The 12,932-nt window shown below is 49.4% G+C and overlaps 2 pseudogenes; one reads left to right on the top strand and one right to left on the bottom strand.

The window, feature by feature from the left end:
• The first annotated feature begins 6,920 nt into the window (after positions 1 to 6,920).
• LOC120639905 lies at positions 6,921 to 9,395 on the top strand (annotated as a pseudogene).
• A 1,139-nt stretch (positions 9,396 to 10,534) lies between these two features.
• LOC120639904 lies at positions 10,535 to 12,621 on the bottom strand (annotated as a pseudogene).
• Between the last annotated feature and the right edge of the window lie 311 nt (positions 12,622 to 12,932).

The following is a 12,932-nucleotide window of genomic DNA, read 5'->3' as shown; positions in this document are numbered from 1 at the left end:
TACATGTTAGATTCATAGCCTTGTGTAAATGTTTCGTAGTCAGTTATCATGCCTAGCTATAGATTTACTTAGGTCTTGCTTTATGCCTAGGTTAAATAGTTTTATTTATCCAAGTTGTTCTGATGGGATTCATGAGCTGAAACTTTTACAGTTACTCTATATAGATGCATGTATTCTTCAGAAAAAGTTTGGTAATTTTTAGTTAAGTCAAACTGGTCCAAATAATTTATGGTGGGAAGAAATGTACTAAATTATGAAAAATAGTTCATGTGCCTGGAAAAATCTAATATTTTTACTACAGTCTTTACTTCAGTTTGAACCATTTTTTAAAATTTTAAGGCTCAGAATCTTGGTATAACAGTCTGTGAAATTTAGTTTTGATCCATGCAGCTATAATTTGTGCTATTTTTCATGCCTTGTGTAATACTTATTTAAATCTGAAATTTTTACAGTAGACTTACCACAAGTTGAGGAACACTCAAATAAAATTGTAGCATCTTTACTTGTAGGGTTTGTTCTGTATAAATGAATCTTAATCCTAGCAGTAGCTGTTTAATATATTTTTGATAATTAATATGCTCAATTAAAATAGCTGAAAATTTTATGGAAGGTTTGTACTTAAGTAATTGACTCTCCATAAAAATTTCATCTTTAGAAGCTATACCCATCAGCTGTTTGGAATTTTCCATGCTTGCACTTGAAAATAACCTTTCTAAAAATAACAAAACCCTCACTTACTTAATAAGAAATAGTTAATCTAGATAATACTCTATAAATGATTATCCAAGGAGCTGTAAAGAAAATATTTTACAACTCTATAGTGAATTAAATTAAGTTTGTTACCATCATCACAACTCACGCATATGCATTCGTGTAGATTTGACTACTCTCGCTGACGGTACGTACGAGCTGGTGCCGGAGTCCGAGAGTGAGCAGCGTGAAGCTCAAGTTAAACTAAATGAAATTACTGAAGACCTGAACCAAAGTTCAGAAGAGCCCAAGGCTAGCTCCGCTCAGGAAGGCAAGCCCCGGAGCATGTCCTACCTAATTTAAATTTATGCAACTACTTATATTCCTATTTACTTGTGCATTTAAGTTGGTAGGAATTGTTTGGAACCTTAGTTGCATGATCCTAGGTACCTATGCTTGAACACTAGTATGTGTAGGTCGCTAGTTGGCTATGCTAATGGTTCGGTAGAAGTCGAGTGATTTCCTGTCACTCGCGAGAATTATAGGAGTTGGATGTTTACTACACACTGCAATATAAGGTTTACGGGCGGGGTTGTTGTACTTGTGATACCCCTTCTGTTTAGTGAAAATGGATAAGGCCGCGGTGTGTCGTAGTGGTGTTTTAGCGTTTGAACGTACTAATCACATGCCGAGAAATATGGTAATCGGTAAGCTTAAGTACCTGATCGGACCGGGGAGTGGACTTTTCCCTCACCCTATTTGAACGTTGTTTCTCATGCGGCCACATGCGGGTGCAAGCTGTTCACGACCCGGCGTCGACCGGGGCGTGGGGCTCTTGTAGTCGAAGGGGGTGACCCTGATCCACAAGCCGGAAAGAAAGGGGAAATGTTGCGTGGGGACTCGGTTCCCATGCGTGTATTTAGGTCTGCTTGGCCAGTTTAACAAATTCGATTTGAATCTTCCGCCTCTCACGGATATTGGGACTGCTTAACCCTTTTGCCACATAGAGTAAGAAGTGGAACATTGATTATGAGGAATATGGTTGAATGATGAAAAATAATTGTTTTTCACCATGCATGCTATTGGATAGATGCTAATGTAGAATGGTTAATCAAACTAGAACCTGAAACCTAAAATCGGAAAATAAGGACTTACTCTTTATTGCTTTTCGGCAAAAAACAAACCCCTCAAGCCAGAAGCCTTGCATGTCTAGTGAGAGGGCTAAGTATATCCTAGTCGGGTAAGCCTTGCTGAGTATTACTATACTCAGCCTTGCTTGTGGCTCAACTTTGTTTTCAGGTGATACGTTTGAAGATCAGATAGCTAGCTTGGCTTGGCTGTGTACTTTACCTCCTGGTTGGTCGGTAGAGTGGGATACGACTCCGGCCAACGATGACAATGCCGAGTGATGTCATGTACGGGCTTCATCATGACATCTTGTATCGTCGTTTAGAACTCGCTTTATTTCCGCTGCAGTTGAACTCTGAACTACTTTCAATTTGAACTTCAAGTACCTTTCTGAGTTTTTCGAACTTGGTTTGTAATAATTAAGTTAAGACTCGGTAATGTAATATATTGTGAAATGTTGGACTCTCTGGACTCACCTTCGTGTGGGTTGTATGTAAGCTTTGGGTTCGATCGACGCTCAGGTGGATTCTTCGGGACTTTACCCGACAGCCATGCCGGATTACTCCGTTTGAAGTGCGTGTTAGCCAGGATTACCTTTATGGTGATGGTTAATGCACTTGAGCCAGATTAATTTGGGTGGTGCTGCCACACTTGCAGGTCAGCGGCGCAGGTCCGGGCGGGATGCTGTAGGGACGGCGGCGCAGCTCCTGCGCGGGGAGGGAAGGGGACGCCGGCGCGGATCCACAGTAGGGACGGGCGGCGGCGCAGCGCCGTCGGGTGGACAGGATGCGGGGGTGAGCCACGGACGTGGAGAGGTGGGGGTAGGCGAGGAAAAAGTGGTTGAGTCTCACGTACGTGCCTTCCAGGTCGCGTTGGAGGAAAGCGAAGCTTACATGTATTCTGCGCTTTCCAGGTAAGCGGCTTCCCAGGTAAGCAAAAATTAAGCTAGGCGTTTGGATGAGATTTTCGATTATTTTCATCGAGAATCCGCTTATAAGAGGAAACAAACGGGGCCTATATATTATGTCAGATCTCCACATTAAAAGGAAAAGTTTTCTATATGATACTGTATTGAAGGTCCACAGCACGTGGTTGCTCATTAATGCCTATACTTATTGCAAACAAAACTACTCCCTCCGTTTTTATTTATATATCATATTAGGTTTGTCCTAAGTCAAAATTAATCAACTTTGACCAAATCTATATAAAAATATAGCAGCAACTATACTACCAAATATATGCACAATCAACCTATAATTCATAGTGGATTCAATAAAATAAATTTGGTATTGTAAATGCTATTATTTTTCTCTATAAATCCGGTCAAAATTAACCAACTTTGACTTGGGACAAACCTAATATGACATGTAAATAAAATCAGAGGGAGTAATTCTGAAACGAGACTAGCTATCAACGTGCCTGAACCATGACATTTGTGTCTTTTGGGTTTCATCTCTAGCCTACCCCAACTCGCTTGGGACAAAAAGCTATGTTGTTGTTGTTGTTGTGGAGTAATTTTAAAGCATCCCAAGGCACATTTCCTGAGTTTGGGTGTGAAAGATGTGGGCTTTCCTCACACACTCACACACACTTTGTTGCAGGTGGAAGATGAACAAGGTGAGAGAGAGAGAAGAACCAGGAAGAGCACACGAGAAGTGGAGCTGCTTAAAGTCCCAGAGCTGCAGCTGCCCTTTCCTTTACACACACTTGGTCAAGGTGAGATCTTTACAAGGTATGGCCTCTACAGTCTAATGCAGCAACTACTACTACTTGCTACTGTTACCTTGCTGCCACTTGCAGTTGCTACGATGTTACAAGTTACAACAGCCAATTGCCGCCTGAGATCAATGGCAAGCCTTGCCCAGTCAAAAGAGCTAGAGCTCCTACTACTAATAGCATGAAATGGTAAGCTAGAACATGGGTAATTATCTAACATTTCTTTCCCTAATTGCACTGCTCTTGCTTGATCTCCTAACTCCAATCTTGGTCTTCAACTCTGTGAGTCGGACACGCCCAAGTGGCTTAGTGAGGATGTCCCCGAGCTGTCTCAACATACTCGAGCTTGATCTGTCCTCCCTCGACGCAGTCATGAATGTAGTGAAATTTGGTGTCGATGTGCTTGCTTCTGTCATGGAGGACAGAATTCTTTGCCAAAGCAATAGCGGACTTGTTGTCCACCATGAGCTCAGGCATGCAGGGCTTCTCCTTGATCACCTCCTGCAGCAGCCTGCTCAGCCAAACTCCCTGGCAGCACGCCGTCGCCGCTGCAATGTACTCATCTTCACACGTGCTCAGCGCGACCACCCGTTGCTTCTGTGACTACCAGGAGATGGGGCATCCATTGAGGAAGAAGAGAACCCTAGTTGTGCTCCTCCAACCGTCGATGTCCCTGGCCATGTCGCTATCACTGAACCTAGTCAGCTCCAGCCTTGCTCCTCTCCGCCTTGGGTAGACAATGTCGTACCCAATGGTCCCTGCCACATAGCGGAGGAGATTCTTGATGGCGGCAGAGTGATCCTCACGCGGATCCTCCATGAATCGGCCAAGGTAGCCGACGGCGAACATGATGTCCGGCCTAGTGTGCGTGAGGTAGCGTAGTCCGCCAATGATGCTCCAGTACTGCGTCGTGTCCGCCTTCTCCGCCGTGCTCTCCTTTGAGAGCTCGATCTTCTCTTCCATGGGTATCTAACAAGGCTTGCAGCCGCTTAGACCTCCCCGCTCCACCAGCTTCCAAGCATATGAGATCTGGCGGGGCGTGATGGCATCCCTCCCCTTCTCCACCTCGATGCCGAGATAGTAGGTGAGCAGGCCAAGGTCGTTCATGCAGAATCACACCTTCATCTCATGCTTGAAGTCGTCAATGTTGCTCTGCTCCGACCTAGTGATGATCAGGTCGTCGACGTACACGCCGACGATCAGCCGCCCACGCGCCATCCTTGCGGATCGTAGAGCCGGTAGGCCTTGCTGCCGTGCTCGTACCCCAAGAACACCATGGGGGTGCTCCTATCCTCCAGCTTGGAGAGGTTGGGCCTCGTCTTCTTCACATGCCCAGCGCAGCCGAATGTGCGCAGGAAGGAGACGTCGGGCTTCCGCCCGTGCCACGCCTCGAATGGCATCGTCCCCTTCAGGCTCTTGGTGGGCGCGCGGTTCAGGATGAACACCGCCGTGCTCACCGCCTCACCGCAGAACGCCGCTGGCACCTCCTTGGCATTCAGCATGCTCCGAGCCATGCCGACCACCGTCTGGTTCCTCCTTTCGATGACACCGTTCTGCTGGGGTGAATACGGCGCCGTGAGGTGGCGCTCAACGCCTTGACCCGCGCAGTAGAGGCCGAACTCGGCCGAGGTGAACTCACCGCCGCGATCTGTTCGTAGCACGCGCAGCTTCTACCCCGTCTCCGTCTCCACCTGCACCTGGAACTCCTTGATCACCGCCGGCGCCTCATCCTTTTGCTCGCCAGCAGGTACAACCACATGAATCGGCTGTAGTCGTCCACCAAGAGCAGGAAATAGCGCTGCCTGCCATGCGTCGCCGGTGTGATTGGCCCGCAGAGGTCGCCGTGGATGAGCTCGAGGATGTCCCCGGCACGGAAGCTCGCCTTCTTGGGGAATGGTAGCCGCCTCTGCTTGCCGGCAAGGCAGCTGTAGTAGAGCTCGCCGGCGTGCTCGATCAGAGGTAGCTCGCGCACCATCCCTTCCCGCACCATCCTTGCCAGATCTTCAAAGCTCAAATGGCCGAAGCGCGCGTGCCAGCGCCATGCCTCGTCGTCGCGCCTCGCCGCCAGGCACACTGGGTGCACAATGCGCAGCGCTAGGGTGTAGAGGCAATTCCTACTGCGCTCCACCTTGGTGAGCAGCTTGCGCTCGCGGTCGCGAATGCGGAGCACGCCGCTGTCGATCAGCACCTGGTAGTCGCGCTCGTCCAGCTGGCCAATGCTGATGATGTTGCTGCGCAGCTTGGGGATGTAGTACACATCTGCCAGTGCATTGTGCTCGCCGGCCTTGCACCGGAACACGACCGTGCCGTGGCCCCGGATGTCGACGCCGGAGTTGTCGCCGAACTTCACCGTGCTGACGACGCCGGTGTCGACCTCAGAGAAGGCCTCGCGGTTCCCCGTCATGTGGTTGCTCGCACTGGATTCGAGGTACCACAGCTCCTCTGCTTCACCTACTTCTCGCCCGAGGTTGACCTGCGCACGCGTTTCGTCGAGCACGATGTGGGCGCACCGGTCCTCCTCTGCTTCTGTGTTGATGGCGCACACCTGCATCATGAGCAGCGCAGGTTCCTCCTCGTCGTCGTGCGGTAGGTGCGCACGCTCCTAGCGCCGTAGCTCCTTGCAGTCGCGGGCCCATTGCCTGACCTTGCTGCAGTTGCGGTACTGATCCTTGTCGACGACGCGGTCGCCGCCGTCCTTAACGGCGCCCTCCTTCCACCGCAGCTTGCCTCGCCGCTTGCCACGCGCACCACCTCCGCCGCTGCTGCACGGAGTAGAGGAGCCCTCCCCCTGCTTCCTCTCGTGCACGCGCACCGCCCATTGCTCCTCTGTGAGCAGCAGCTGGCCGCCGGCGGTCGTGCGGGCGGGCGCCTCCGCGCGGTCCTTGACCGCCTTGAGCTGCCCGGTGATGTCCTCAATCGAGAGCGTGCTCATGTCGAGCAGCGTCTCGATTGAGAGTGCGATCTGAGCGAACCGAGGCGGCATGACGCCCTGGTACTTCGCCACCGCCTCCGCCTCGTTGATGGTGACTCCCACCTGCGCCAGCTGACTCACCAGAGAGGTCAGCCGCAGCGCGAAGTCCTCGACGGCCTCGCCGTCGCAGAACGCGATGGCCTTGTACTCCCGCCAGAGCAGCTGCGCCTTCGCCATGCGCACGCGGTTGCCGCCGAGCCGCATCGTCTCTAGGCTCTCCCATGCCTCCTTGGCAGAGTCCTTGTCACCGAGCGCGATAACATACTCCGACGGCACCGACTTCAAGATGGCCTCCATGGCCGATTGGTCATCGTCTTCATCAGCAGCACCCATGGTCACCGCCGCCCACAGGCACCTCGCCCTGAGCATCACCTTCATCAGCACCACCTAGTCGGCGTAGTTTGTGCGGGTGAGCATGGGGTACTGCACGTTGCCGACGTCCCGCACCATCTCCTTCACAACGTACGTCATCTCGCCACGACGTCGCTCTGGGGAATGCCCGCGCCCACGTCCACGCTTAAGGGAAGCCATGGTCACCAGGCTCTAAGCCAAGCTCTGAATACCACTTGTTGGCTTTCCTCACACAGTCACACACACTTTGTTGCAGGTGGAAGATGAACAAGGTGAGAGAGAGAACCAGGAAGAGCACACGAGAAGTGGAGCTGCTTAAAGTCCCAGAGCTGCAGCTGCCCTTTCCTTTATACACACTTGGTCAAGGTGAGATTTCTACAAGGTATGGCCTCTACAGTCTAATGCAGCCACTACTACTACTTGCTACTACTACCCTGCTGCCACTTGCAGCTGCTACTATGTTACAACAGCCAATTGCCGCCTGAGATCAATGACAAGCCTTGGCCGGTCAAAAGAGCTAGAGCTCCTACTACTAATAGCATGAAATGGTAAGCTAGAGCATGGGTAATTATCTAACAAAAGAAAGTGCAATGTTTAAAGCCTAGCTTACATCAAGTGGCATCCTAGTACAATGTTAGGCAAGGACCAAGGATCTAGAACAGTAGAGTGCATGGCATTATACCACGTGGGCAGAGTCAACTGTGCGGAAGCAAGGCAGCATGCCTCTACTGAAGAAGTAACGAGTGCAAAGTGGACATGTATCCTTTTACTTGTAATAGAAGCACCTGTTGCCTGGAACGAGAAAATAGGTAGGAAACGAAGTTGTAACAAATTGGCATTTCCTCCTTGTGTGAAATGCATTATACAGTATGAGATACAATTTTCCTTCACCTTTTTCCTGGTGGGTCATCACCAATAAACTAGGTGCGTGCGGTGTGGGTTCTGTTGAACTGGAATCACAAGTTAGCCCGCCCATGGGTGGATGGATGGATTATTAGAAAATAAAAAGGGCTAATAGTTACTAGTACTCAATATAATGCAATGCAGCAGAGAAATCCTGTCTCTACTAGAGTAAGTGAACGGGGAAACAGGAAGATTGGGATTGGGTTTGGTAGCCACTCAGTTTTTTTTTTGTACTATAAAGATCCAAAACAATTGAAAGTCTCTTAACCAAGATTAATATGACAGTACCCCTCAGTAACCTCACATGTTAGGCATCAATCCGGGCGAACCCATGATGGACCTATGGAAAACGAAAGATGCAAAATGTATCTGCCAAAACCGAAAAGCTTTTGTCTCCTCGCGCCTCCCTTACCCGCCCATCTATACCCAAAATTGTTTCCTTGTTTAGTTCCCTGCCCATTAATTCCTTCTTTGCATCCAATCAATCAGCGGGGGTCCCGCTCGCCGTCGTCACGCCTTCTCCCGCCCGATCATCGTCCTCCTCGGAAACTCCCCGGAGATCGCCGCTGCCGCCGTCTTCGTCTACACGGCCTCGTCCCGCAAATCTTCGCGTACCCCACCAACTTCCCCATCCAGAAGTTCATGCAGATGCAGAGCATCATGGTGCCCAGCCTACATCTCCGCCGCCACGCTCGTCGCCCACCTCGTCCTCAGCTACCTCGTCGTCCACCAGTTCGGGCTGGGCCTCCTCGGGGCCTCGCTCACCCTCAGCATCAGCTGGTGGGTCATCGTCGTCGCACAGTTCATCTACATCGTCACTACCAGCCGCCGGTGCCGCCTCACGTGGACCGGGTTCTCGTGGCAGGCCTTCTCCGGCCTCCGCAGATTCTTGAAGCTCTCGCTCGCATCCACCATCATGCTCTGCCTCGAGACCTGGTACTTCCAGATACTCATGCACATCGTTGGCCTCCTCAAGGACCCCGAGCTTGCACTGGCATCGCTCTCTGTCTGGTAAATATCCTATCTCTGTTCTTTTAGCATGATCAAACATTGTTGTTCACAAGACTGACATGTTTTTTTTTTTTTGCATCTTGTTGCATGACGATTTCAGGGTGGGTTTTCATGATCTCGGTTGGGTTCAATGCAGCTGCCCGGTAAAATAAAGATTACTATTTCCATTCTAAAATCTCATGTTAGCAACCAAACTGAACTCGCTGCTGATAAGATTAACACAAGAGTGTCGAAAATCATTTCTGTATATACTTTCAGTGTCCGGGTGAGCAATGAGCTTGGCGCCGGCAACCCCAAGTCGGCGGTGTTCTCCGTCGTGGTGGTGACAGTGCTGTCAGCTGTCCTTCATCCTGTCGGTGCTCATCTCGGTGGTCATCCTCTTCTGCCAGGACTACGTCAGCTACATCATCACCGAAGATGAGGACGTGTCCCAGCTGACGTCGCTGCTGGCGCTCACCCTCATCCTCAACGGCATCCAGCCTGTCCTCTCGGGTCAGTAGTCCTAGCAGAGCAGAGAACTGATGAACTCGACCTGATCATCGAATCGGATTTCTTGGCCCAGGTCCAGCCTAACACGTGGACGGGTCGGGTCATGTTGGGTAAAGCTCGATTTTTTGCTTTTAAAATTTCCAGGTCAGGTCAGGTTTTGTTTCGATGTAAAAAATCATGTGGCCTGCCCAATTTTTATAGAGGGTCGTAAACTTCAGCCCAAATGCAGCCCACGTATTGGTCGGGTTGGTTTTTTTCTAGCGGGTAAGGTCAGGTTCTTCGGGTCGGGCGATCCATGATCACAGGTTGACCGTTGTGCATTTGCATCCACGTCCACTCGCCGCACGTGTGATAGAACAACCTTGGCTCCTTATCGTCCCCCGCTCAGCATGACCATCATATAGAATTTCATTGTAGAAATTGGCCTTCCTATAATTACATTACATACGATGGTATGATAATATAATTAGGAGGTTTTTACCCGTAGCAACGCACGGGCACTATGCTAGTATTTCTAAAGCAAGCAACGATTCCACGGTCCGTTAATTGGAATTCTAATCGGAACCCAAACAAATCAATCTGAATCCCAATAGAACCTGGACAATTAATACCTCGTACGGTCATGGTACGACTTGTACACAAACTGAAAGAGCATAATATTCATAGTCTCATGTAGGTCAGCGTAAAATTTATATTACCCGTAGCAATGCATGAGCGCTATACTAGTATGAAATAAAATGTATTTGGCTATTACCTCTCTGGTACGGTCTGGTTTCTTTTCACAACTTTATCAAATCTCCAGCAAGCAAGCTGATTAGGATGTGTTTGCCATGGTGATAAAGCAAGGTGTCAGTAGTATAACTATGTTTGGTTGCAGTGGCGGAGCTAGCCACGAAATAGCCATGAAGCTATGAGGGCTCATTTTCTCCACTCCTTCCTTCGTTCCTTCTTCCTCCTCATTTCTCCTCAAAAATGGAGGGGGGGGGGGGGGGGTGCTCCATTTGTTTGTGGGGGTCTAGAGGGCTGGAGCCCTCCTAGACCCACCGCTGGATCCATCTCTGTTTGGTTGCTTGCAAAAATTTTAATGACTTGCATAGTATATTTTAGATTAGGGTAAGCATGCTGAACAGACATAGTAATTGTAAAAGGTAAGGTATGTATCAATGTAATTTGTTGCATGAGCGGATGTGGTACGATATTTGGTTGGTCGCATGGACGAGTGCAGATGATATGAAATTGATGAATGGGTCAGAAGCAGGTGCAATACATCCACGAAGTACTTTTAGATACTGTCACCAGACCTGATATTGCTCATGCTGTCCATATTCTGAGTCAGTTTGTGAGTGCTCCTACCTCCGTTCATTTTGGACATTTACTTTGTGTGCTGAGATACTTAAGGGGGACCTCATCTCAGTGTTTGTTCTATGCTCATGATAGTCCGCTTTAGCTTCATGCTTACTCGGACTCCACTTGGGCCAGTGACCCAACGGATCGTCGTTCCATCACAGGATACTGCATTCTTCTTGGCTCATCTCCTCTTGCATGGAAATCTAAGAAGCAAGCGGATGTATCTCGGTCTAGTACAGAGGCAGAACTTCGAGCATTGGCTACTACTACTTCAGAGATTGTATGGTTTCGATGGTTGTTGGCTGATTTTGGTATTCCATGTGATGCCCCCACACCTCTTCTCTGTGACTGTGATAATACAGGAGCTATACAAATTGCCAATGATCCTGTCAAGCATGAACTTATAAAGCATATTGGAGTTGATGCCTTCTTTACTCAGTCTCATTGTCATAAAAAAACCATTGCTCTATAGTATGTGCCTTCTGAGCTGCAGTTAGTAGATTTCTTTACTAAAGCACAAACTCGAGAGTAGCACCGGCTTCACCTACTCAAACACAATGCTTCAGATCCTCCACTTTCACCTTGAGTTTGAAGGGGGGTGTTAAGACTCTCTATATTCCTATGAGTCTCTCTATATAAATGAGACTCTTTATATTCCCATATGGCTCATTATAAGTACATGGCCATCTCTACAGATTATTATTCATCTTCTCAATTCTGCAAGGTTAGTAACAGAGGCCATCTGGAACACCAACAGCAGGCATGCTATAGCCCAGGATCCCTGCCAACCTTCCAGGCATTGCTGTGCACATCTCCAACATGTTGTACTGCCCCATGGTGCCTGACCACCTCCTTGATAGCCTGAAGAAGCCAGCAATTCTTGTGCTGTGGGCAAGCCGTCGAAGAGAAAGGACCATACGACGAAGTTTGTGCCACCTCTCCAAACACAAAGCTGCATGCCGAGAAGACCACTCCACCGTGTTGCACATAGAAAGGAGAATGTCCAGGTAGACCATAGTGCGCTCAGCAGCAATGTCATCTCTATGAGGAAGGCACTACCCAACAAAACATAAGTGATAGTGACATCTGTGCTTTTGTTTCCCTCCCTGCCATAGAACAGGAACAGCAGAAAGGAAGCAACCACAGCGAGCGACGAGACAACACGGATGCAGTAGCCAGCAAGAGTGTGGAGCACGGGCGCCTTGGTGTACAGGATGTCATACATCATAGACAGCTCCATCTCCGTCAGTGTCCACATATACCCCATCTCATTCTTCTCAAGGTATGTAAGTATGCCAACCAAGTAAGTACCTGGATTCTCCGAGGAATCCACCATGGCGAATTTGCAGACGCGAGACACAGCGTGTGCACGCCGCATCATGGAATTCCTCTTTATCGACTACCTTCCCTTTGAAACCCCCTTGAGGTGGTTCATCCTCAAGGTAAAGATAGCATTTGCCTTGTTGCTCTGTGTCCTCTGCCTCCACAGACTCCCGGATGATGATGAAATCAGCACACCTGAGAGCCCATGTCTTCTCACAAAACCTGGCAACCGCAACGGTGGTCATCAAGGTTGCGCCTAGAGAGAACAAGATCCCACTGCTGGTGATATGCTTGTAGACGACGTACCCGGCTCCCAGGACCTGCACGACAAGAGTCAGAAGATGGCACTTCCACAGCTTGTTATCCTCAAAGTCAAAGGAGTATGCCGTGATGTTGTCCGGGCCAGCAAGGTGCAGCAGCAAGAATGGCGCCCAGAAGGCGACGAGCCGGTGCTGACGCAGGGTGCTGCTAAGGGAGAGGTTGCCAAGGGCATACATCGCCGTGCTGTCGGCCAGCTGGTATGCCAGCCAGAGGAGGAGCCTTTTGGGGCTGCGGCCTTGACGCCTGCGGATCCCAGAGAAGAAGAGCAGGATAACCTGCTGCGTGAGGCTCAAGATTAAAAGGATCTCCGTTGCCCATCCATTCCAAAAGTCCAGCAGCCATCCAGCAGCAACTCTAGGCTTCAGAACTGTTCATCAAATAACATGCAGTGTTGCCACACACATAATTAATAAATAGAGCAAATTACATGGGATAGATAAAAAAAATTTAACTAGAATTAGTGCATACATACTGTGGGCACTGCTAGAAAAATGCACATACGTACCGGGCGGGAACCCTCGGTTAGTACCGGTTTTCCGCCCGATACCGCTCCTCCGGTACTAAGTGCGCGTGCACTTAGTACCGGTCAGACCGCCCGGTACTAAACGGCCTATTTAGTACCGGTTGGTAACACTAGCAGTACCGGTTGGTAACACCAGCCGGTACTAAACTGCTGGCCACA

The sequence above is a fragment of the Panicum virgatum genome, chromosome 7K (genome assembly GCF_016808335.1).
Source record: "Panicum virgatum strain AP13 chromosome 7K, P.virgatum_v5, whole genome shotgun sequence".
In the NCBI taxonomy this organism is placed as follows: domain Eukaryota; kingdom Viridiplantae; phylum Streptophyta; class Magnoliopsida; order Poales; family Poaceae; genus Panicum; species Panicum virgatum.
The sequence above is the reverse complement of the archived record's forward strand: the minus strand, read 5'-3'. Positions and strand labels throughout refer to the sequence as shown.